Here is a 23,885-nt window from a genome sequence, read left to right as displayed (position 1 = left end):
TCCAGAGAAATCTCTGAAAAGATATTTTACTAACAAGCAAAAGCAATTTGTGTGTAGTTTTTCTTCGTTTAAACGTCTTCGGTACTGCTATTGTGTTTATTTTTATTTATTTTTTTTAGAAACATCACTTTTATTGACAAGTTAGGGCCACAATGGGCAGCTTCACAGAACAACAGAAATAAGACAGTCTCAAGACAACGGAGTATAAAATTGCAGCAGACAGGTTAATACTCTCCACCATCTCCCTCAGCACTATCTGCTCCAACCTCCTTGTAATCCTTCTCAAGGGCCCTCATGGGGCTCAGAAAACTCTCCTTCCTCCATGCCTTCACCCACATACCAGTGAACAAAGGCACGCTTGGCATACATCAGGTCAAACTTGTGGTCCAGGTGAGCCCAGGCCTCAGCAATGGCTGTGGTATTGCTCAGCATGCACACAGCTCACTGTACTTTGGCCAGGTCTCCACCAGGTACCACAGTGGGAGACTGGTAATTAATGCCAACTTTGAAGCAAGTGGGGCACCAGTCCACAAACTGGATGGTATGCTCTGTCTTGACAGTGGCAATGGCAGCATTGACATCTTTGGAACTGCATCACCATGGCACAACAGGCAACAAGCCATGTATTTACCATGGTAATGGTCACATTTCACCATCTGGTTGGTTGGCTCAAAGCAAGCATTGGTGATCTTGGCTACAGTAAGCTGTTCATAGTAGGCTTTCTCAGCAGAGAGGAAAGGGGCATATGTGGCCAGAGGGAAGTGGATGCAGGGATAGGGTGCCAGGTTAGTCTGGAATTCTGTCAGATGGACATTCAGGGATCCATCAAATCTGAGGGAAGCAGTGATGGAGGACACAATCTGGCTAATAAGGTGGTTAAGATTAGTGTAGGTTGCGTGCTCAATATCGAAGTTTCTATAACAGATGTCATAAATGGCCTCATTGTCTACCATGAAGGCACAATCAGAGTGCTCCAGCATGGTGTGGGTGGTGAGGATGGAGTTGTAGGGCTCAACTACAGCTGTGGAAACCTGGGGGGCTGGGTAAATGGAGAACTCCAGCTTAGAATTCTTGCCATAATCAACAGAGAGGCACTCCATCAGCAGGGAGGTGAATCCAGAACCAGTTCCCCCACCAAAGCTGTGGAGAACCAGCAAGCCCTGAAGACCTGTGCACTGGTTGGCCAGCTTCTGAATTCAGTCCAAGACGAGGTCAATGATCTCCTTGCCAATGGTGTAGTGCCCATGGACACAGTTATTGGCAGCATCTTCCTTGCCTGTGATGAGCTGCTCAGGGTGGAAGAGCTGGCGGTAGGTGCCAGTGCAGACTTGATCAATGACTGTGGGTTCCAGGTCTACAAACACTGCCCTGGGCACATGCTTGCCAGCACCCGTCTCACTGAAGAAGGTGTTGAAGGAGTCATCTCATCCCTCCATGGTCTTGTCACTTAGCATCTGGCCATCAGGCTAGATGCCATGTTCCAGGTAGTAGAGATCCCAGCAGGCATTGCCGATCTGGACACCAGCCTGGCCAATGTGGATGGAGATTCACTCACACATGACTGAGACTGGTAGGACTCCAAGGGTCTGGAGGAAGTGAGGGGACGGCAACAAGGCTCTCCCAGTAACAGTCTACTGAGGAGTCCGGGAGAGAAGTAGTCTGTTATCGTGTTTAAATTCATCTGGTCTTACTGATTGTTTTAAGACCAACAGCTAATAGGCTGTGAAAAGCATTGGTAAGCATATCATTTCCTGATAGCTTTATCTTCAATATAAATGTAACTAAGGGCTTTCATCCATTTTTATACCTTAAACAAAGAAGATTAAGACCAAAAAAATCTTCTTTGAAGCCAGTAAAAACAATGCTTAGCCACAGCCATAATCTGTGCAAGTATAAATGTTAAACATCTTTTACTCACTTTGTCTTAATGGTAATGAATCAACTTTCAGAAGATAGCCAATTATTAGAAGTCTATCTTAGGTTGACTAGTATTGTTTGCTTTCCTTGGCTCTTACTAAAATAACCCTAAAGAAAGAAATGAGTGTCTATTTCACTTATTTACTCATTTCAAATATGGATACCAAAGAGATTTGCTACTTCCAAAACAAATCTCTCCCTCCCCAGTTCTCCCTGGCTGGGAAATCTGACCTTCCTTGCCAATCTCCCACAAGTACAAGTCTTCATGTGGCTCCACAAAGCCTGGAGGGATACAGAGCCTCAGAGGGATGTTCCTGCTTCTCTCAGCCCCAGGTGAAGGTTGTCATGCATGTCGAGTGCTAGTCCCCAAAAATAGCTCCACCCATTCACAAAAGTGCACAATGGAGGGAATAAAATCACCACTCATAGCCTGGGATACGCCTTCTGCAGATTTCACGCAAATCCACTTCCTGCTCCTTTCGACTGTACCTACTCCTCCCTACTCTCCCCATTCCTGGCTCTTTATCTCAGCCTCTGCTACTCCACCCTGGCCTCTCCTGGCTCTGAAGATCCACTGTGGAGCATCCCTCTAGCTTGACCTCAGGAGTGCTCCTAGGACCCAATTCAGGCATTCCCTTTTCCAACCCCAGGATTCGGGGGTTCAGGTTAGAGATACTTGGACTTTCCATTGCGTCTCAGGGTGGCTTCCTACCTGGGGCAGAGGATGGGGAGCAGAGGGAACAGGAATTAGGCGTTAGTCATTCAACAAACGCTGAAGTCTCCTACATGCTCAACCATGTCCAATGCACTGGAGATCCAAAGGTGAACTGGCCATAATCTCTGCCCTCAAAGAGTTTACAGTCCGGTAAGGAGGTGGGTGGAGAAGGGACACAATAAAGCAGTAATTTCGTTAAATATAGTGTGATGGGTGATACAATGGATGGATGCACACATCACTCTGGGAGCACAGGTGATGGGCACTCAATTCAGTATCAGGAACAGAGAAAATATGGGGGTCAGGGATAGGATTGCCAGATTTAGTAAATAGAAACACAGGATGTTCTGTTAAATTTGAATTTCAGATAAAGAATGAATAATTGTTTCATGTGTGTCTCACATAAAATTTGGGGTATACTTATATTTAAAAAGTATTCATTGTTTATCTGAAATTCAAATTGACTGAGCATCCTATGTTTTTATTTGCTAAACCTGGCGCCCCTACACCTGAGAGCAGGGTCCTGAGGAGAGTCGTGCCCTCAGTCCACTGTGAGCCCTCAGATGGAGCTGATAGAAAGCCCACCTTGGAAGCTGGACCTCTCCTACCCGAGACTATTTCCCCCACTTCGTCCTGCTTCTCTTTGCTTGCTGGCTGGCTCCTCTGATATCCCCCTCCTGCCCTCATTTCTGGGGAAACCTCAGCTCCAAACTCATTCAATTACCTGTCTGTTCCTATTGACAGTCCATTAAGGACGAAGCTTCCTGGGGCGAGCTTGGCACTCTCTTCCAATGAGATTCTGGTATCTGTTCACACTCCTCACTACTCAAAGCGTGGTCCAAGGACCAGCAGGATGGGAATCACCTGGGGGCTTTTGAGGAACGCAGAATCTCCAGCCCCACCCCAGGCCCAGTGAATCAGACTCTGCATTTTAACAAGATTGCAGGTAATTCATGCACATAAAAGTCCCAGAGGCCGCTAAGATTTTTGGAAGGATGACCCTAATTCCCCCTTTGAACTCAGAAAGGTAGAAGAAAGTTCTTGCCTCTCAGGCTTGGGAAAAGAGAGTTCTACCTCCCCCCACTTCCTTAGGAGTGCCCCTGAGATGGCTGTCTTCACTGCCCAACCATTTCACAGGTGGCGTGAGGCCCGCTCAGCAAAAGGATGGAGAAAAAAGGAAGGGAAGAGTCCTTTGACAAACTGCTTATCTTAGCCCAATTCCACCCTCGGCCAGACACTCTTCAGGCTAAGAAGTGCGGTTTGTGCTCAGCTAAATGAAGGCCATAGAGAAGGGGCTTATGTCTTTGCCCCTCAGGTGTGTCACACGAGCTCTCCTTCTGTCTCTGTTCAAAAAACTGAGGACATAACCCAGCGGAAAGCAGGACCTCACTGAGGGTCAGTGTGGCAGAAGGTGGGGGGAGCTGGAATGGGCAGAACGCTTGGCAAAGTGTGGTCTGCGGTGGATGTTAAAGGATACCTGGGCCCCACCCCAGACCTACTAAACCAGAATCTTCAGGGATGGGGCTCAGGAAGCTGTGTTTTAACAAATGCCTGCAGTGATTTTCATGCGAATAAAGTTCGGGTGCCTAAGAAAATGTCTCTTCAACTCCAAGATGGAAAATTAGATATTGGGCATGACAGGCCCCCAGTTACGTCTTCTACCTGCTGCCCAGATCATCTGAACACCAGACTATTTTCTGGTTCAGTCTAGCTCACGGCTGTGAGGGAAGGTGCGCCACTGAATAAAAACCAAATAGAGGTGGACCAGCTGAGGCAACAGGTACAGGAGCTAACACACCGCGAGTTCCCAACAGTGAGGGGGATGGAAACTCTTCCTAGGCCACGAGAGAGTTCATGGGGTGGGTGTACATGGATTATACACACACGCCTAATGCCTCATCAAATACCGCAAATTTTATTTCTCTTTGGTAAGTTCTCCCTTTAATTTTGACACAGACTTGAATTATATCAAGTTGCGAAACGGCTTAGTCATATACAAATGATGAATAAGATACTTACTGGTAATCCACTTTTCCCCGCACAGGCTCTTACCTGTTTCTTCTAAACAGCTTGCCAAGCATTCGAACTGCTGTACTGGTTAAGAATATTTAAATGTTATTCCTGTGTTTACATATTTCGCATAATAAGTCGTGTGTTTGTTTTTTCCTGGAAGCAACTGAAGTCTTCCCTCAGTACCGCAGGGGGTTGGTTCCAGGAATCCCCCTCGGATACTAAAATCCATGGATGCTCAAGTCCCTTAGTGGGCCCTCGTAGGCACGGGTTCCGCATTCGAGGATCCAACCAACTGCAGATCGTAAGCAATACATATATGATACACGGTTGGTTGAATGCGCAGATGCAGAACCCACTGATAGGGAGGGCTGACTGTACTCAAAAACTCTAAAGAACCAGTAGGATGGTTGTAAGGCCCAGGAAAAGGGAGAGAGGGGAGGAAAGGCAAGTGCATGGCTCATGACACTGTATAAGGGGCCATGCCAAGCAAGATGATGCAGGCCGTGCTATCCAGAGTCCCCGGAGTCAGGTCACCTTCCTGGAGCAGATAGACAATTTCCTCCAGAGAGGAGGTGAGGGGAGTGGAGAAGAATAGGTCCTCTGGCCCTTCTGGAAATTTTCCAAAAGACCTTCCAGAAAATGATGAAGTAGCCTCTATTGTCATCCAACCCTGATATAACACCAGAACAACCAAGCTATTAAGCAATGCAATAGAGAAAATGAACGTGCAAAGCCATAAATTTAGTGTCAAAGCACAGTGGAACCAAATGGCACTGCCATCGACATCCAAAATGGAATCAATCCAGGGTGTGCCAGGTAGTTCATCTGTACTGTCATTGTGCATGGAGGGCTGGAAGGAATTGAGAGGAGAAGGGCCGAGGAATAGAAAGTGGAGAAAACTTCCTTTTAAAGCCCCTCCTTCATGGGTCGTATTTTGGATGTGGCGCAGCTCCTGAAGAAGCAGGGAATACAATGTCAGGACAATACCTGCGGCAGATTGCATTTTCCAAAGATGGCCATGACCATGTCTTCCATCCCACCTGCTCTTCTACAATGTGACTTTGTCACTCCTGCCATTGGAAGGTGGGGTCTGTGTCCAATCCCTCTGCCCACTGCAAATCTGGGTGGGCTTGTGACTACTTTAACAATAGAGAACACTTCCACTGTGTTCTGGAACACTTGTATTTGGAGACCTGGGCTGTTATTTAGGTAGTTTAATTAAGCCAAGGTTGCCATGCCGGAGAGGCCACGTGGAGGCGCTCCAGCCAACACTCCAGCTGAGCGCCCCACTGTCAGACAGCGTCAGTTGTCAGCCATGTGGCTGTGCCTTCTAGCATCTCCAGCCCAGCTGTCATCTGACTATTCACACGAGAGGCCTCAAACCAGAACTGCCCAGCTGAGCCCTTCCTGAATTCCTGACCCACTAAGTCATGAGCAAAATGAAATGACTATTTTAAGCCACTAAGTTTTGGGGTGATTTATTACACAACAGTAGTAAAAGGAATAGTATGTAAGTGAAATCCTCAGATTACAAAATCTCAGACTCTTTTCTTCCCTTGTATAATTATTTGTCTTTTATTATTTCTCACTCCATGTGTGTGACATGATCACAGACCATGATATCATGAGCTGACTACCCTCAAAGGGCCGAAAAGGGAATGCTGGTGTGTGGTTAATTCTACCTCCAAAGGCTGATTTGGCTCAACCTACAAGCCTCAATCTCCAAATTTTGGAGAGTGACTTTGCAAGTGGGCAGAAAAGAAGTAAATACCTATGTCATGCGGTATGAAGGGTAATTACTTCTACAGCCCCTTCTCACCAACTATCTCTTCCACTTCACTGTAAAAGTGTTTGTAATTCTAACATCAGAGATTAGCTCTTTGAGGTTCTCGGACTTTTTAGATATTGGAAAAATAAAGTAGTAGAAAGAAAAAAAACCAAGAAAGCGAATGTGGCTTAACATAAGAAGGAACCTTCTAGAATTAAAGACCTGGTGAGTATTAGGAAGTGAGCCCACTGTCACAGAAGGTGTTCAAGAATTGGTCGCTTGTAGGGGAGGTAAAGAAGGTTAGGTTGGAGCAGGTATTGGCAAACTTTGTCTGTAAAGGAGTAAATGGTAAATATTTTTGGCTTTCTGGGCCATATGGTCTATCGCAACTGCTCAACTCTGCCATTGTGGCTGTTTTATAGCACAAAGAAAATTGTAAATGAGCGGGCATTGTATTTCAGTAAAGCTGGATTTCTCAAAAATGAGTGTCAAGCTGGATTCGGCCCAATTTGCTGATCCCGGGCTTAAATAATCTCCAATATCTTTTTCAACCCTGAGATTCTCTGATAAGTTAACTTTCAAAATGCTAACACCCTCAATAGTGGTCCCTCAACAGTTTGAACATGAGCCTGGAAATAGTTTTTGATCCAGGCCCATGAGAATGAACATGGGCGGGCCCCAAGGATGGTAGGAGGGAGGTCAGTGTGCAGTGGAGGGGAGAGGGCTGCTGAAAAGTCTAGTGCTGCTTGACCGTTGGAGTGTAGATGACCTAAAATCAGAGAGGGTCCCTACCCGGCCAGCTGCTGGTGGGGCCCAACTCCCTCCTGCCCCACCCCCACCAGCAGATGAAGATCAGGAACAAGAAGGGTGCTACTTCCTTCAAGCACCCACGTGTTGAAATGAATGACATTAACGCATGTTCATAGCAGGAGTGGAGAAAAGGCCAATTTCATCACCCTAGTGGTGAGCATGTTGAAAGTTGAAGCCCACCAGGCCCTAGAGTATGGGCCTCCATTCAACAAAGACAATCTGCTCTCCAGGAGGCACTGGGATGAAGAAGTAAAATAAGCCCTCAAAGGGTTAATAACAAGAAACAAAATTAAGAGAACTTCTACATTTTTTCTTTGCCATTTTTCATTCTTTCCATCTACTGCTTTCATTTTATGCCATTCTTAACTGAGTACATGTCATAGAAATCATCCAAGGAGAGCTTGTGCATTTTAGGGAAAACAGAGAGTTCAGGACAGGAGGGAGCCATAACTGCAAGGATGTCGTCCACTTATCAGAGAGGGAAACTTGTTCCCAAATGCCTCGGGTGTTAGGAGGCTCGTCCTGAGTTATACTGACCCATTTTCTGCTGCCACTTTAGGTGCCACCACCCTATAGACTTTGCCACACGTTACAAAGGCTCTGCCATGCAGCCACCCACCTCTAAAGCCTCAGTCATCACTCAGACCCCAAGAATTTGATCCCAGTGGCCTCTCCCATGGGTAAACGTCTTTGACGGTTTTATTCTTCCAGGCAGTGGCCTCACAGGCTCACCCGGAAGCACCAGACCTCCAGATCTCCAGATGGAGAACCACATGGCACCTGTTCCCAAGCTGCCTGCTCTGTGGAACCAGGGCCCTGCTTGGTCCCCCTGAGAGGAGAGGGCACAGAGGAGAGCTTGTCTGGGCTTGCTTATCAGAGCATTCACCTTTTGTCATCCCTCTTCCTGTTTCTCCTCACTGCGGAAAGCAGGAAACTGAGGCATACCAGCATCTGGGCTTTTGTGGGGTGAAGTGTGTCCATGTAGGCACATGGGCCTTTCCTGCAATCTGTCTAGCGCAGCATGGAGACCTCATCAGAATGTTTACCAATAGCAGACACTCAAAAAGCATGGATTTGTAGCAAATGACTTAACTTAGTACTTTTAAATATCTAAATACATGACATAGAACAATAGCTCATTGGTGCAGCATTCTGAGGTATCCCAGGAGTGCTATTCAAAATATTTCATGTCTGGAAAGGCAAAGTTACCCACCAATCAGAATGCACCCAGCCTTGGTGGGAGGCTAGGAGGTTGTATGAGGGGCCAGGAAGAGCTCTTTTCCTATTTAGCAATCGTGATAGAAATGTGTCAACCATTTAACACCCTCTATAGGAATACCAGCTAAACATCAGCCTTGCTGTCCCCAAAATGGACCAAAAGGCAGTTTGGGACAGATGTGCCATTAAGACTTGTCATTAAGTAGTACTTCCCCAATGCGTGAAGAACTACTTCAGAACGGTAAAGGGTAGAAAGTTGTTTTCAATCTCAGTACCTGGTTCACAACAGAGCTCTTGAGCACGGGAACCTCAGGCTTAGTGTTCACAGCATGGCCAGCCTCAGGCAAGGTATGACATAGACTAAGGTTGTCCCTGCTGCTCCTTTATCTACTCCCCTCTTTCCACTGCACGTTCACTCTTGCCTGGCCTTGGCCTCCTTCAGCCCCGGGCCCTCTGTTCAGATGTTCCCTGAGATGCCTCCATTGCACCAAGAAGCATCTCATGCTCTTGATACAGTCTTCCTATAACAAAGTGCCCATCCTAAAACAAAGTCCAGGGAGGTGATTTTTAGGGGAGAAAAGCTTCAAAGTGTGCTATGTAGTTGGGGAAGAGGGTTAGTTCTATCTCTTGTGCATAAAGTTGGCCCTGATTCCCAGGAACACATCTTTACTGGGCTCTGTGGGATTGAGTTGAATAAAGAAGACAGGCACCTCTCTGGCCATGCCCCCTTCCATGGCCCACAAAGCAGTACCTCACCGCCCCTGGCCACATAACTGGTGAGACCTAACTTGGTTGGCTGGAGCTGCGAGACTCAGCCAGAACCAAGTGTCTGAACTTGAGAACAACCTCATCAGAACTCAGACTTGACCTGAGATCAAGGGAGCCCACAGCATATGAAATGAGGGGCAGTGTGTGGGGAGCAGAGAAGAGGCCCCCGTCTCAGAATATCCTCCTCCCACCCTACCTTCTGTCAGATGCCTGAAATCATTGAATCATAAGAGCTTCTCAAGATTCCAGAATCAATGAGAATAAACACAGCCCTTGGGGAAATATCGTAACTCCTTATTTATTCATCTATTCATCTTTCCCAAATATTTTGAGCATCAAGGATATGCAAGACATCTACAATTTGTATCATTTAAGAGTGATCAAAAATCACCTCATAGCCTCCAAGTCCCTCTCTATCACATCATCTTTTCACTTATTACGTTTCTGCCTTTATCACTATCTGAAGTGGGGTCATCTATTCGTTTACTTGTTTGTTTGCCTTCTTTCTCTCCTCCCCCAACATGAACCTCACAATGGCAAAGACTGATCTGGCCATCACTGTAATTTACTGCCTAGAACAGTGTCTGGCACATAACAGCATCCTGTGAATATCTTGTTGAATGAATGAAATTAAGATGATGATGATGATGATGATGATGATGATGATGATGATGATGATGATGATAGCTAACATTATGAGTAACACTACTCTCTGCCAGACACTTTTCTGGTCTCTTTACATATATTATTTTATTTAATCCTCATAACAATCCAGTGAGGCAGGTGCTATTATTATTCCCATTGACTCAGAAAACAGAGACGAGAAATATTAAGTAAAATACCCAAGGTCACACAGTTAGTGAACGGCAGAGCCACACTTCAAACCCAGGCAACCTGGCTCCAGAGCCCATGATCATAACCACTTCACTGCCCTGCTCTGCAAAGATGAGCAATGCAGACCTGGTCCATTAAAGAGAAGTCTAGTGGGGAACATAAAACATGAGATAAATGTCTATACCACATCTAGAATGTGATAGATGTCATGAAGGCAGAAACTAGTGATGGGTTAGTTCAAGAGGTATCGAGAACATCCTTGCTGAGTGACAGAATAGGGTCAAGGTTCCATTGAGGTATGGAGAGGATAGACAGGAAAAGATGGGGGAGAAAGGCAGCCCAGGAAAAGGGAATTGTATGACAAAAGGCAGAGAGGTAGAAAAATGTAAGACCAGATTCGGAGACTGGTGTGAGTAACGGAAGGAGGATCCAGTCTGGCTGGAGCCCAGGACATGCACAAGCACAAGGACCAAATGGTGGGGCTGAGGCTGGGAGAGGAGGATGAGGTGGGGTGAGGGTGCTTTAAGTGGAAGGGCTTGATTCCACAGGTGTAACAAGATCTGAGACTGACTTTTTGTGTGTGTGTGTGTGAGGAAGATCAGCCCTGAGCTAACAACTGCCAATCCTCCTCTTTTTACTGAGGAAGACTGGCCCTGGGCTAACATCCGTGCCCATCTTCCTCTGCTTTATATGGGACACCACCACAGCATGGCCTGACAAGCAGTGCATTGGTGCGCGCCCTTGCACAGCCGGGATCCGAACCTGGGCCTCCAGCAGCGGAGCACGAGCACTTAACCACTATGCTACGGGGCCAGCCCTGAGACTTACTTCTGAAATGCCCATCTGTTCTAGCTCAATGACGAGGAATAATGGTCACTAAGACATTGGGGCCCCAGGAGGTGGGCAGTTTGGCCCGAAGATGGGGAATGTAATTTCCAACAATCTAAGGTAAAGGGTATGAGAGAGCCAGACAGACACAATTAGAGGACGAGTTGACCTCAGTGGCTTGAGGGGCAAGAAGCCACCTGGAGAGGAACAGCGGGAGGGGAAAGATGGGCCACTGAACTGGGAGCCAGTGGGCTCGAAAGCCACTTTGCTTGACTACTTTGCTCTGGACTTTCCCTGTTTATAGATGTCATTTAAATTCCGAACCCCAGGCCATCATGCTGAGACTTTCTTTCCATTCTTCTTCTCCCCTGTTCAAGAAATGGCTCCCTGCAAATCCCCTCCTCTCTATGCTTCTCACGCCTTTAGGTTTTCTGTTAAATTTAGACAAAACATAGAGTGTATGTACTGCTGATCTGTGATGCTGTTTAAAACGCCCTGAGGCAAACTTCACAACAGGAATACATTCTTCTAATTCCCAAGGTGGAGTTTTTCTAAGAAAAAGCAAGCGAGCGGATGAGCCATGCTTCTGGACTGAACAAGTAAAAAGGTGTTTCCCCACAGCAACTGTTTTGCTGTCAGCAACTAGGGAAAGTTTGGCTTCCAGAGTAGGAAGTGGGACCAGAGCAGCAAACCAGAGGATGCTCTCCAAGACACATAGGAACAGAGTGGGATTCTCCAGCACACCCAACAGCAAGGAGTGCAGCTCATCCAAACCTGCCACATGCATTACTGAAGGCCCACTCTGTGCTGGCACCACCTCGAATCAATCACACACGTAAGCCATGGAATCAATCGTAATACAAGGACCACGGACCACACGTGACTCAGGATCCTCGCACTTGCAAGGGATGGGTCACAACTGAAAATGGCTCAAGAGTTTACATTTCTTTGTCATTCATTTCATTGTTTCTCTAACTCTTGACTCTGTTCCCTTTGTGCTGACTTCAGCCTTAGCTAGCGTACCCTACTACACTCCCATGAGGTAGCAAAAGTCCCCCCCTCCCACCCCCAGCAGTTTGAGGCTTGGGTCCTACTAGCTTCGCACATCTAGCAGAGACTGCCTCTTTCCCAACGGTGACAGCTGAAGTGCTGGGATTGGGGGTGACTGGAGTGGTTTGGGTCTCGAGTTCATTCCTAAGCTAATTTCTGTGGTCAGAGAGCAAGAATGCCCCAATACGGTGGACGTGGATCCTAGAAGAGCAGTTCAACTCTCACCAGAGACAGCTCACCAAGGGAAAACCAGGCTGCTGTTAGCAGAAGCAGGAAGAACGGATGCTGAGCTGGTGAAAATAGCAGAGGTACTTTCCAGAGTCCCATAGATGCACAAATCCCATGGCGACACAGAAGAAGTCCTGGGCATTTTGATCCGAAGAAGCTAGGTTGAGTTGAGTCATGACAAAAAAGAAAAAAAAGGGTTATGATAAGTAAAGAAGTGGAAGGGATTCTAGGCCAAGGGAAAAACACATAGAAACAGAAAGGCATGAACTGAGGAGAATCCACTTAGCCTGGAACATGGATGGCACAGAGATGTAGTAGGAGATGACACCAGAAAAATGAGCTGGGGTTGGATCAGGGAGGCCTTTAAATAGCTGGTTAGACAGATCAGGACACCTGTTCTTGGCAACTGTAGCCTGCAGGAACTGGGGGGTGCGTCCCTGACATTTTTTTTTCTCTAGAAATGTATACCCACCTGGAGGCAGCATGAGGCCGTGGAGTGCAGGGACTCTGGAGCCAGACTGCCTTGATCCAAATCCCAGCTGTGCAAACCTGGCAAGCTCCTTAACCTGTCTGTGCTTCTGTTTACTCACTTGTAAATGCGGAAATAATAGTAAATCCCTCGTGGAGGTGTTGTGAGGATTAAGTTAAATAGTACACAAAGATCTGAGAATAGTGCCAGGCTCACCGTAAGCACTGTGATTATTCTTATTAGCCAGCATACACCAATGGCGGGCCAGTTGAGTGGCACCACCCACCAGCTACCACCATGTGACCTACTTAATTCACGATTGCACCAGCCCTCCAATTCCACTACTGTAACCAACTTCTTAAAACTCAATCAACTTAGGGGCCGGCCCGGTGGTGCAAGAGGTTAGGTGCGCGCACTCCGCTGCGGTGGCCAGGGGTTCGCCAGTTCCGATCCCAGGTGCGCACCGACGCACCACTTGTCAGGCCGTGCTGTGGCGGCGTCCCATATAAAATGGAGGAAGATGGGCACGGATGTTAGCCCGGGGCCAGTCTTCCTCAGCAAAAAGAGGGGGATTGGCAGATGTTAGCTCAGGGCCGATCTTCCTCACAAAAAAAAAAAAAGAAAACCTCGATTAACTTAGCACGTGCATGTTTGGACTTCCTTCCTTTGGTTCTTTGTTGGAAAGCTGATTAGAGGCTCTGAGATTAGCCAGTTTCCTGCAACATTGTTAATGAAGGCCACGATAGCACTGTTTGATACCAAACGGAATTCAGCACTGAAAATATTCAGTTAGCAAATAACAGCAAACACTCATGGGCTGCTATGTGCCAGGCATTGTTCTAAGGACTTTGCATACTTTCTAAATTCTTCTTTACTCCTAAATACTGCAGTGAGCATTTCCTAAAAACAAGGACATGCTCTTACATAACCACAGTCACAATTTTCAAAATCGGAAATTGAACAGTTATGATACTATTACCTAACTTCCAGACCTGAATCTTCTTCTTCTCCTTCTCCTTCACATTTTACAGAAGATGACACTGAGATGTAGAGATGCTAAGTAACCTCATTAAGAGCTGAAATAAGTGGTGAAAGTTGGGATTTGAATCCAGGCAATGAGGCTCCAGGGCGTCTGCTCTTAACTGCTCATTTATGCTGCCTGTCAGAAGGACTCTGCTGGAAGGCAGTTTTCTCTCCCAGGTGGAATTGGTTGCGTTGACACCATTATCACTACTTGAGAAACAAGTTCCCTAATTATATGCCAAGCACGGTGCTCTACACGTATTATCTTATTTAATCCTCGCAATAACCCTTTGATGTAGTACTGCCATCATACCCACTCTAGGCCGAATGCTCAGGCCACACAGACACAGAGGGGAGGAGCAGGGCTTCCAGCTCAGGTCTGGCTGATCTCACAACCTAAATGCCTAAGCGTTGTGTGCTCTTGGCTTCCACCACACATGCTCTGCTGCTTTGCAACCAGGAGGAGAACAGTCCTTGGTTTTCATAACCACTGATTACACAGTCATAAGAGTTTCCTAATGCTGGCCTTGGCCTTCACAATACATCAAAATTATCTGGTCCTCTCTTGCAGAGGAGCCAAGGTCCAGCTGGGGAACTAGCTTGTGAGCAAGATTACAGAAACAGCTTGGGACTGGAAGATCCACCAGTGTTCCAGGGAGAGCACTGGAAGTCCAACTTGTCATCAAGGTGAAGAGAAAAACTGGGGACCTGAGACACAAAGCCAAGTCAACACGAGCAAGAGTCAGGTAGAAAACAGAATTCGAGGAGGGCCCAAGGTCAAGGGCAGGACAGAGCAAAGAGGTCCAAGAAAATTGCTGCAACGGGGCTGAAGAGCTGCAGCCCATTCTGATTGATCTCTGGTTAATAGGTTTCCTAGGTTTGTCTGTCTGGCTTAAAGGTACAAGGTAGAAGTATAAGAAATCCACCAAAAATGATCACAGGGAAGAGAACCATCTTCCTCTTGTGAAAGTAAAAGAACCTGTCTACTGATTCTCCCTTAAACTATACATTGTCCTTTAATAATTTGTATTAATTTTACCAGATAACACACTTGTCCCACAAGAAGAGAATAGTTCAGGTGCTTCGGTCCAAACCCCTTTCCTCTCATGGCATCCACATCTCATATGTTCAACTGGTTTCATCAGAAACATTTGCTCCCACAAATAAAGCCACACTGAGGTCATGACTGACAAGAGAAAGTGCTAGATCTTTCTCATCCATGTTCATGGAGTCCCAGACTTAGTCCTATTCACTGGTGACCTTCTCAAAGAATATGATGTGGAGTTGAATTTTTAACATGGAGCATGGACGTTAAATGCCAACAATCCATTTTTGGACACTCAAAATATTTCAAAAATAGTATAAGTTGCAAGTGTGCTATGCTTTACGGGAAATAATACAATTTAAATCCAAACCTATAAAACAGAAAAGTTGGTATATAAATATACCAGTATATGAGGATTCTTCTAGCCTCAGAAGGATTCACCAGGCATTTCCATTAGCGAACACCCCGAGAGCATTTAAAATAAGGTTTGATCTACATGCAACTTTTCAGGAAAATGGATATTAAACAAAAGAAGAAAAGCCTATAGCTGCAGGAAAAAGGGTTAATGATTTGCTAACTAACATCACTGATTTCATAAAAGTCAACAAAATAATTTATAATAGTAACCAACAAAACTATCATACAACCCCCATGAACCAAGCATTATTTTTTAAGACACACGTGTGAGAAAGTGCTTAATTTCCAAGTTAGTGACAGAACTGGTGTTTTAGAATTTCTGCTCTTATGTAATCATATGCTACTACATGAGGATATTGATTATTTTCATCAGAAAGGAAAATGTAGAAAACGTGGAAGACTAATGTAAAGACAAAAACATGTTGCTGATTTTGCTGTGTATTCATTCACCCTTGATCTGTTCTTTGAATTTGAATTCATGGTGTAACTTGAAACCACTGCGGGCAGGGAAAGTTTTGTAGGTGCTTTGGGATAAAGTCTGGGGAGGTCTTAGACCAGGAGGAAAATTCAGACCCGAAGGTCTTGGGATTTCTGTCATGTCTTTGCTTATAACATCCCTTTGGAAAAGCAAATGGTCTTCTCACACGATCTCATGAGCCAGACCTGCAGGTAAACAGTCAGGCTCTGTTGCAGAATGCCCATCAGACAGATACATGCAGGCAGCAAGACCAAGTAGGAGGTGGCTGGAACCATGAGGCAGGAGCTAGGCTGATAAACTTTTAAATAATTAGGGTTGTCTATTGAAATGCATTAGACAAACGTATGATTAGCACACCACAACCACGATTTTGTAGATATTATTGTTTAAGATGAGGCTAAGGAAGGTATTTAAACTAAAGAACAGAGATTAATTAAATATATCTTGGACTTCAGGTACATAGAAATGGATTCATCATTATGCTCAGATCATAACCCATTCTCAGTCCACTGAATATGGTCCATTCTAGTCACCTTGGGGGGAAATTTTTTATTTTTTTAATTAAAAAAATTTTTTTGTAATTCAGTGGTTTTTAGTATATTCACAGATTTACACAAACATCACCAAAATCACTTTTAGAACATTTTCATCACCCGAAACAAGCCCTGTACCCATTAGCAGTTACTCTCTGTTTCCTCCCAAAATCCCAGCCCTAGGCAACCACTAATCTACTTTCTGTCTCTGTAGATATGCCTATTCTGCACATTTCATGTAAATGGAATCAGATAAGATGTAGTCTTTCAGTCGTTTGTAACTGACCTCTTTTACTTAGCATAATGTTTTCAAGACTCATCCATGTTTTAGCATGTATCAGTACTGCATTTCTTTTTATTGCTGAATAATATTCCGTTATATGGATATATCACATTTCATTTATCCATTCATCAGTTGATAAACATTTGGGTTGTTTCCATTTTTTTATTATTATGAATAATGCTGCTATGAACATTCATGTACAAGTTTTTGTGTGGACAAGTGTTTTCATTACTCTTAGATATATACCTAGAAGTGGAATCACTGGGTCATATGGTAAATCCATGTTTAAACTTTTGAGCAACTGCCAGACTGTTTTCCAAAGCAACTGCACCATTTTACATTCTCACCAACAGTGTACGAGGGTTCCAATTTCCCCACATCCTCACCAACACTTGTTGGTCAGATTGACACACAAAATTAACCATCACAGTCTCCCTGTATTAAACTCGGAGGGGTGCGGGTGGGGCTGCCTTCTAGGCTGAGAGACGGGCAGAACAATGTCCTTGGGATAACCACGTGCTTTTCAGGCCATATTCATATCTGGACTGGCTATAAAAATGGGGCAGTCAAGGTGACACTTCAGGGTATTCCTCTAAAACCTTCAATATTCTGTGCTAGCAACTCCCTCAAAAGCTGATTTTATACCGCACTATGCCTAATCCACACCACTGAGCCACCAAAATTAAGGCACAGATTGCCCAGATTCTTAGTTCTGCCCCAACTCCAACATGGAGCTATGAAATCAGTTGAGTGCATGATTAAAACCGAGAGGAAAGGCTTTTAGAGGCAGCACTTGAGTCATTTTATCTTCTTAAGGGACAAGGTTATTACTTGATATGACTCACTTAAAAGCAATAAGATTGCTGTCATGGGACAATATGTAATTTGCCTAAAAATCAAGAGATAACATCAGGTTCCTCTACTTCAGATACAACAAAAGAGGTTAGTGCTTGTCTTTTACATTCTAATATAGAGTGGATTTCTATTCAGTTAACTCAGACATACCAACCCAAGGATCACAATTAGGTCCCTTTGCTCTGGGCCTGTTCTCAGCCTACCTGTGTTAACGACAGACCTCCAGGCAGAGAAAAGCAATGACACTTGTAAAGAAAAAATGATTTATCAGAAAGGCTTCTATGGGAAACAAAATCAGTATCTCAAAGCGATATCTGCACCCCCATGTTCATTGCAGTGTTATTACAACAGCCAAGACACTTAGGAAAAACCTAAGTGCTCATCAATGGATGAATGGCTAAAGAAAGTGGAATATTATTATGCTACAAAAAAATGAAGGAAATCCTGCCATTTGTGACAACATAGATGAACCTGGAGGACATTATGTTAAATGAAATAAGCCAGACAGAGAAATAAAAATACTGTATGATCTCACTCATATGTAGAACCTAAACGAAAAAAAAGTTCAACTCATAGAAACAGAGACTAGAATGGAGGTTGCCAAGGGGTGGGGGATGGGGGAAATGGGGAGAGGTTTGTCAAAAGGTACAAAGTTTCAGTTATAAGATGAATAAGTTCTGGGGAATCTAATGTACAGCATGGTGACTATAGTTAACAATACCATATTGTACACTTGAAATTTGCTAAGACAGTAAATCTTAAGCATTCTCACTACAGAAAAAGGTAACTATGTGAAATGTTGGGTGTGTCAATTAACTTGATTGTGGTAATCATTTCACAATGTATACATGTACCAAATCATCATGTTGTACACTTTAAATATATGTAATTTTATTTGTCAATTATACCTCAATAAAGCTGGAAAAAGAAAGGAAAGAAAAGCCTTTTACAGGCATTCTAGATTCGAAGTACACATAGTCCAGAGATGAAGCATCTCAGAAGAAGCTTCTCAGAGAGCAGATGAGAGGTTGCCTGGGGGTGTGGGAGCGAGATGAGGACTCGTTTACAAAGGACACAAGGAAATTTTAGAGTTATTTGATTGAGGTAATGTTTCCACAGACTAAAACTCATCAAATTATACATTTAAGTATGTACAGTTCATACTACAACAATTATACCTCAATAAATCTATAATGTTTCAGAGAAAAAAAACAGACAAAAATCTTACAGATCTCTTTCCAAATAAGATGAGTCATCTGTACTTGAGGCACTTGCCAGGAACCCCAATCTTGACTTGCTGTAAAAAGCCTGGTTGAAATGAGCTAAGATATCTGAGAAGGACAGCCCGAGGGAATACTAACCATCCATTTGTTCATGTTTGATCAGCAAAAGTAAAATATTTGGACCACATAAGCCTGGTGCCTCACCAAAATGTCCTCACTTAACCACCATTTCTCACAATGTTCTCAAATTATTTTTTAATCAAGATTTGATGTAAGAAATGGAAATGTGAAATACAGGTGGATATTCTTTTTTTGTAAAAAAGAAAAAGGAACAAGAAAAGAAGGAAGGAGAAAAGGAAGTGTCGGGGGAAGAGGGAGAATCTCCCTCTGCCCTTTCCCTTAAGGTTCTTCTGGCTGGCCAAATAATCAACAAGACAGGTTAGCAGGAGAAAATAATACCAAGTTTAATAACATGTATACATGGGAGAAACTCAGAAATGAGCAACTAGCCCCTCTGTCTAAGCTGCTTGCTTAAGTATTGCAGCTAAAGGCGAGGAACGTGTTGGGGGTGGGTAGTGGCCTGGGACTTCAGAGGGCAGGAGGACAATTCTTTTCAGGGTCATCTATAGATAATGTGGTCAGGGAGAGACAAAGTTTTTGATAAAAGGGGCTTGGTGTCTTTCCTATTATAACCTCTATCCTACATTATCTTTATAGCCATCATGATAGAAGATCTGTTCCAGGAAGGAGCCACCATGTCAAATTCTTTAGGCAGTTAGTGGGGGAGGTCAAATGTCCCTCAGAGAAAACAATCAAGGTAAAGAGATATATTTTAGGATGGCCAAATCTTGATCTCCCACAGAAGGAAGGAGGAAATAAATCTCTGATGGACAGAATAATGGTCCCCCAGAGATGTCCACATCCTAATCTGTGAATATGTTACCTTATATGGCAAAAGAGGAATTAAGATTGCTGGTGGAATTAAGATTGCTAATCAGCTGAATTTAAAACAGGGAGATTATTTGGATTATCTAATAATCTAATGACCACTGGGTGGGCTCAACGTAATCCCAAGGGCCCTGAAAAGTGGAATAGGAAGACAGAATAGAAGAGACAGAGGGTGATTTGACTATGGGAGAAAGGCACAGAATGACGCAATGTTGCTGGCTTCAAAGACAGAGGAAGTCGCCTTGAGCCAAGGAATGTGGGCACCCTCTAGAAGCTGGTGGCTCTCCTCTAGAGCTGCCAGGAGGAACACAACCATGCCAACACCTCAATTTGAGCCCAGTAAGACCCATTTCAGACTTCTGACCTCCAGAACTGTAAGATAATACATTTGCATGGTTTTCAGCCACTAAGTTTGTGATTATTTATTACAACAGCAATGGAAAACTACTACAAAATCCTTCAAGTGAGGTAAAACAGCACTGGCTTCATTTATTCACACATTCACCTAACAAATATTGAAAACTGTCCACCGGCAAAGCATTGTGTCGGGAACATGTGGAAAGGAAATTTGTGCCTGGTGCCCAAGAACCTAGGTAACAGGCAACAGTCAGATATCAGAGAAAGAGCAGAGGGAGGTGGAACCCAGGATGGGGCAAAGGATAACAGATTTTCAGTCCTCTTTAGCCAAGAATACTGCAGATCCTGCCCAGCTCTTTTATCTACAAACTGCCATATTTTGCGGCCCAGACTTGGGTGAGGGCTTTTTCCTGACTTCTCTCTTATCTCAGAGAAAGGAAGACACTTTTATCTTCACCCGCACCTTGGGTTAGGTTTCAGGCCCTCTCCGCCAGTGATAAACGTGCAGAACATGAGCGAACCTCAGCCAGAGCTGTAAACTTCAACCGGCCACAAGAGTGTGCACGTGAGGTGACTGCAATTTTTTTCTGCCAAACCAGAATTAGCCGGTATAGGAATGAAAGAGCGTGGAGATTTGAAATTTCATCGATTGGAAGGAAGCTCGGCTTAGGTTCGGGCGCCTCCACACGAACCCTCTTTAAAGCCAACACGGACTGAGGCCTCGAGCTCGACGCTTCACAAAGCGCTCTCCCGGCCGGGCAGCGAGGGGCCGAGGAGCCCGGGAGCCCCGCACCCAGCGCACGGAGCCGGGCGGAGCGCCGAGCCGCAGGCACCGGCAGCTCCAGGATGACAGGCGACATTGCAACAAATCTCTACACGCAGCCGCTCAGGGGGCTCCGAGGGAAACAGCAAGTTCGGGGATCGGGGCCAGGAGGCGAGTGAGGTCGCAGCCCCGGGGGCTGCAGGCGGTGAGTATCCCGAGGCCGCGCGGCGCCGCGGGCATCTTGGACTATGGGTGGCCGCTGCACCCCAGCCGCGGGCCCGGGGGACGGGGCGGCGCGGGCCCAGGGCAGGGTCCCGGCGGTCGAGAGCAGGGCTGCGCCGGGGCACGGTGGTCGCGCCAAGGCCGCCCGCGGGGGACTCCCGAGCTGCGGGCGAGGCCACCTCGGGGCGGGCGGGGTAACCGCTGTCCAGGGCGGAGCGTGGGGACGCGCACCTCGCTCCCACGGCGGCCGGGGCCCCGCGCGCGTCATCCAGGGCGCACGGCGCCCCTCGGAACCCCGCCCGGCCGGAGAGGCGCGCTCTGCCCCGCGCCCAGCCTCGCTCCCCGCCTTCTCTCACGGCCCCAGTTTGGGACTCGAACTGGCCGTGACGGAGCCCAGAGGGAGAGACTGGGAGGCTGCGGCTAGGGGACCTTTAGGGGTGCCGGATGCCTCCCCGCGCAGGCTTCCGGGACTGCGATCGGCCCCGCTTCCCCGCGGAGCTGGCGGGTTCCGAGCGCGCCAGAGGACGCGGGGGGCCTGGGAGAGGGAGTCTCGGGGTGCCGGGGAAAGGGGGAGAACCGAGTGCCCGGGGACGCGCGCTCGGAGCGGGGCGCGGAGGCCGGATCCCGGATCCCGCGGGGGCAAGCCCGGGGCGTGCAGATGCTGGGCCCCCCAGAGCGGTTCTGATCAAGGCTCCTCCAGGGAGAAAAGGAGAGACTGAAGTGGGGCGAGGGACCTGGGGCGGCCATTTCGGAGCCAAACGCCGCCAAGGCCATTGACAACGTTGTAGGGGCTCTTCTCTGCTTCCCATTTAGGCTGTTTTCTTTCTGCGGAAAAGTTGATTCAGGCTCATTAGCAACAATGAATGAGGGTTATTATTGGGGATTAGAAAGATCCCTTTTCGTCTTGTCTGGCGTGTGTGTGTGTGTGTGTGTGAGAGAGAGAGAGAGAGAGAGAGAGAGAGAGAGAGAGAGAGAGAGAGAGGGAGAGAGAGAGAGGCAGAGAGAGAGGCAGAGACAGAGAAAGACAGAGACAGAGAGAATGTATTAGTTGGGGAGAAGGAGGGGATAAAATAGTCTTTGGAATCTCTCAGGCCTGGGTTCTAATTTGAGCTCCTGCACCTGCTGGTTTGACCTCTCTAAGCTTCCTTGCCTCCATTCGACAGATAGCCTCAATTTCCTCATCTGTGAAATGGGACATTAATATCAACCCGACAGGATCGTTGTGGAGAAGCCCCCAGCACAGTCCTTGACCCATGGAAGGCATTTATAGGTTAGTTCCGCTAATACAGCGTGAACCCGGCTGGAGTTCCCATTTCTCCTGCGCTGTCGTCTCTACACTAGCTCGGCTCCTAACCTTCGCGGCTCCGACCTCAGCCTGTTGGCCTCAAGTGCGCCCTCTAAGGGCCCGAGATTTCCCGTGCACCCCTGGTCTAGAGGGCAAAACTATCTACAGAGCCAGATTAAAGAGGGACCCACTACACCTGCGTCTGATGAGGAACCTGCTACCAACGTGCTCTGTCCCCCTTTGGGGAAAATTGTAATTTTAGTTGTAACTTGGCGCTTTCCCCTTTGCTTCTCATTTTTAAAGAGCTCATGGCATGCTAACAAAATCACAATAGCCAACTTAAAAACGAACGACTTGCTTGTAAAATTTACTTTCGTAACAGAACTGTGGAAAATTTAGTTTTAATCTCTGATACACTCCAGCAGGCTCTACATTATTTTCGTTTCTGCCTGTTAGCACGTGAATATGTAGCTGACCTGCATTTCATAGCCTACATGCGTTACTTCATTTCCCCGCATTTATGATTTCTTTGTCACCGTTTATGAGCTCGCATTTGGGGAGAATGGAAGGTTGACTGTTGGTCCCATAGTCTTCCCATTTCCTCTCTCCACCTTCTTCAGCTCGAGGCCCTAAGAGTATGTGCTGAATGGGTTTCATTTTACATATTGGTCCTTAGCAGAAGCCCCACACTCACTGCCTCAATTTACCCCAGTGCACCACACTCATGTTGTCATGTTACACGTGTGTCAGGGTATGGAAAAGGTGGGGGAGCTTGAAGGTGTATGGTGGAGAAAGACGTGGAGCCTGGGGCAGAGTGGTCCAGAAACCCTCCCATTCTCCAGGTGCAGAGTAGGATTATCATACTCAAATCAATATTTTGCATCTTATAATTATATACATGCTAAAAGCAAACTTGGGGATGGAGAGGAGAGTCATTTCTTTTTTTGTTGTATATTGTTTATTTTAGTCAACCTGATTGGACACTAAGTTAACTGTGATTAGTCAAAACAGGAATTACTTTCAGAGAGATTTCGATGGGACGTGCACATGATTCTATTTCCTGGTAGATCTTTAGGGACCCCCTGAGGACCTGATAGAACTTTCACCCACCCCCACCAGTACTCTCCATCTGATACTATATTCTACACACATGGTTGTGCCTCTTGAGTAAAACTTGTCCATTAAATGTTATTCACTATCATTTATTTATGAAGAAATAAACTGGAAATGTCGAGAGCAGTTCAATGGCGACTGCATCTCTTAACCCATAAAGTAAATAATTCAGTGAGAATATAAAGTTCTAACATTGCCTAGAAAAATGCTTACTATTTCAACTCATGGGTTGAAAAACTATAACTTTTGTATTCTTATTATTTCAAAAGCTTCCTTGGATGTAGATGGACTTTAGGAAAATGCCAAGTTGTGTTGTTTATCTTCTTAAACATAACAGACCATTGTTCCACGGGTGTAAAACGATGTTGTTATTACTCACATAGGCCAGTCAGGCTCCCTGTCAAGCTGCCTGGTTCTCCTCTTTCTGGCTCCTTGGGATTCTGCATACAACTAGCTAGGGTGGAGGGAAGACGACGCCAGATACCCCTTCTGTACCCTTTCCAGGTTCATCCTCTGGGTCCTTCCAACAGTACAGCTCTTTTCTGAGCTGTGAGCTTTGAAAAGCAAGGGCTGCCCCATCCCCTTCTATCCCCTGGCAGCCTGTCATCTCATTGGAGGAGAAGCGGGTGGAGACAGACACACACGCAAGCCTAGAGCCCAGTGCAAACTAGACTTCTCAAGAGAAGTGGCTCTTCTTCTTTTTCTTCTCTTTTACAATTTAG

General features: G+C 45.9%; 1 protein-coding gene and 1 pseudogene across 2 annotated transcripts in view; one reads left to right on the top strand and one right to left on the bottom strand.

Annotated features, from left to right (window-relative positions):
• Positions 1-224: 224 nt before the first annotated feature.
• Positions 225-1,469, bottom strand: LOC131399104 (tubulin alpha-1C chain-like; annotated as a pseudogene).
• An 18,886-nt stretch (positions 1,470-20,355) lies between these two features.
• The window catches only part of SLC16A14 (solute carrier family 16 member 14), a 32,336-nt gene continuing 28,806 nt past the window's right edge, over positions 20,356-23,885 (top strand). For both annotated transcript variants that reach the window (XM_058533166.1, XM_058533165.1), the window contains exon 1: positions 20,356-20,748. The gene's annotated coding sequence lies outside the window, so the exon portion shown is untranslated. The remainder of the gene's footprint in view (positions 20,749-23,885) is intronic.

The sequence above is a fragment of the Diceros bicornis genome, chromosome 37 (assembly GCF_020826845.1).
Source record: "Diceros bicornis minor isolate mBicDic1 chromosome 37, mDicBic1.mat.cur, whole genome shotgun sequence".
NCBI lineage: Eukaryota > Metazoa > Chordata > Mammalia > Perissodactyla > Rhinocerotidae > Diceros > Diceros bicornis.
The sequence above is the reverse complement of the archived record's forward strand: the minus strand, read 5'-3'. Positions and strand labels throughout refer to the sequence as shown.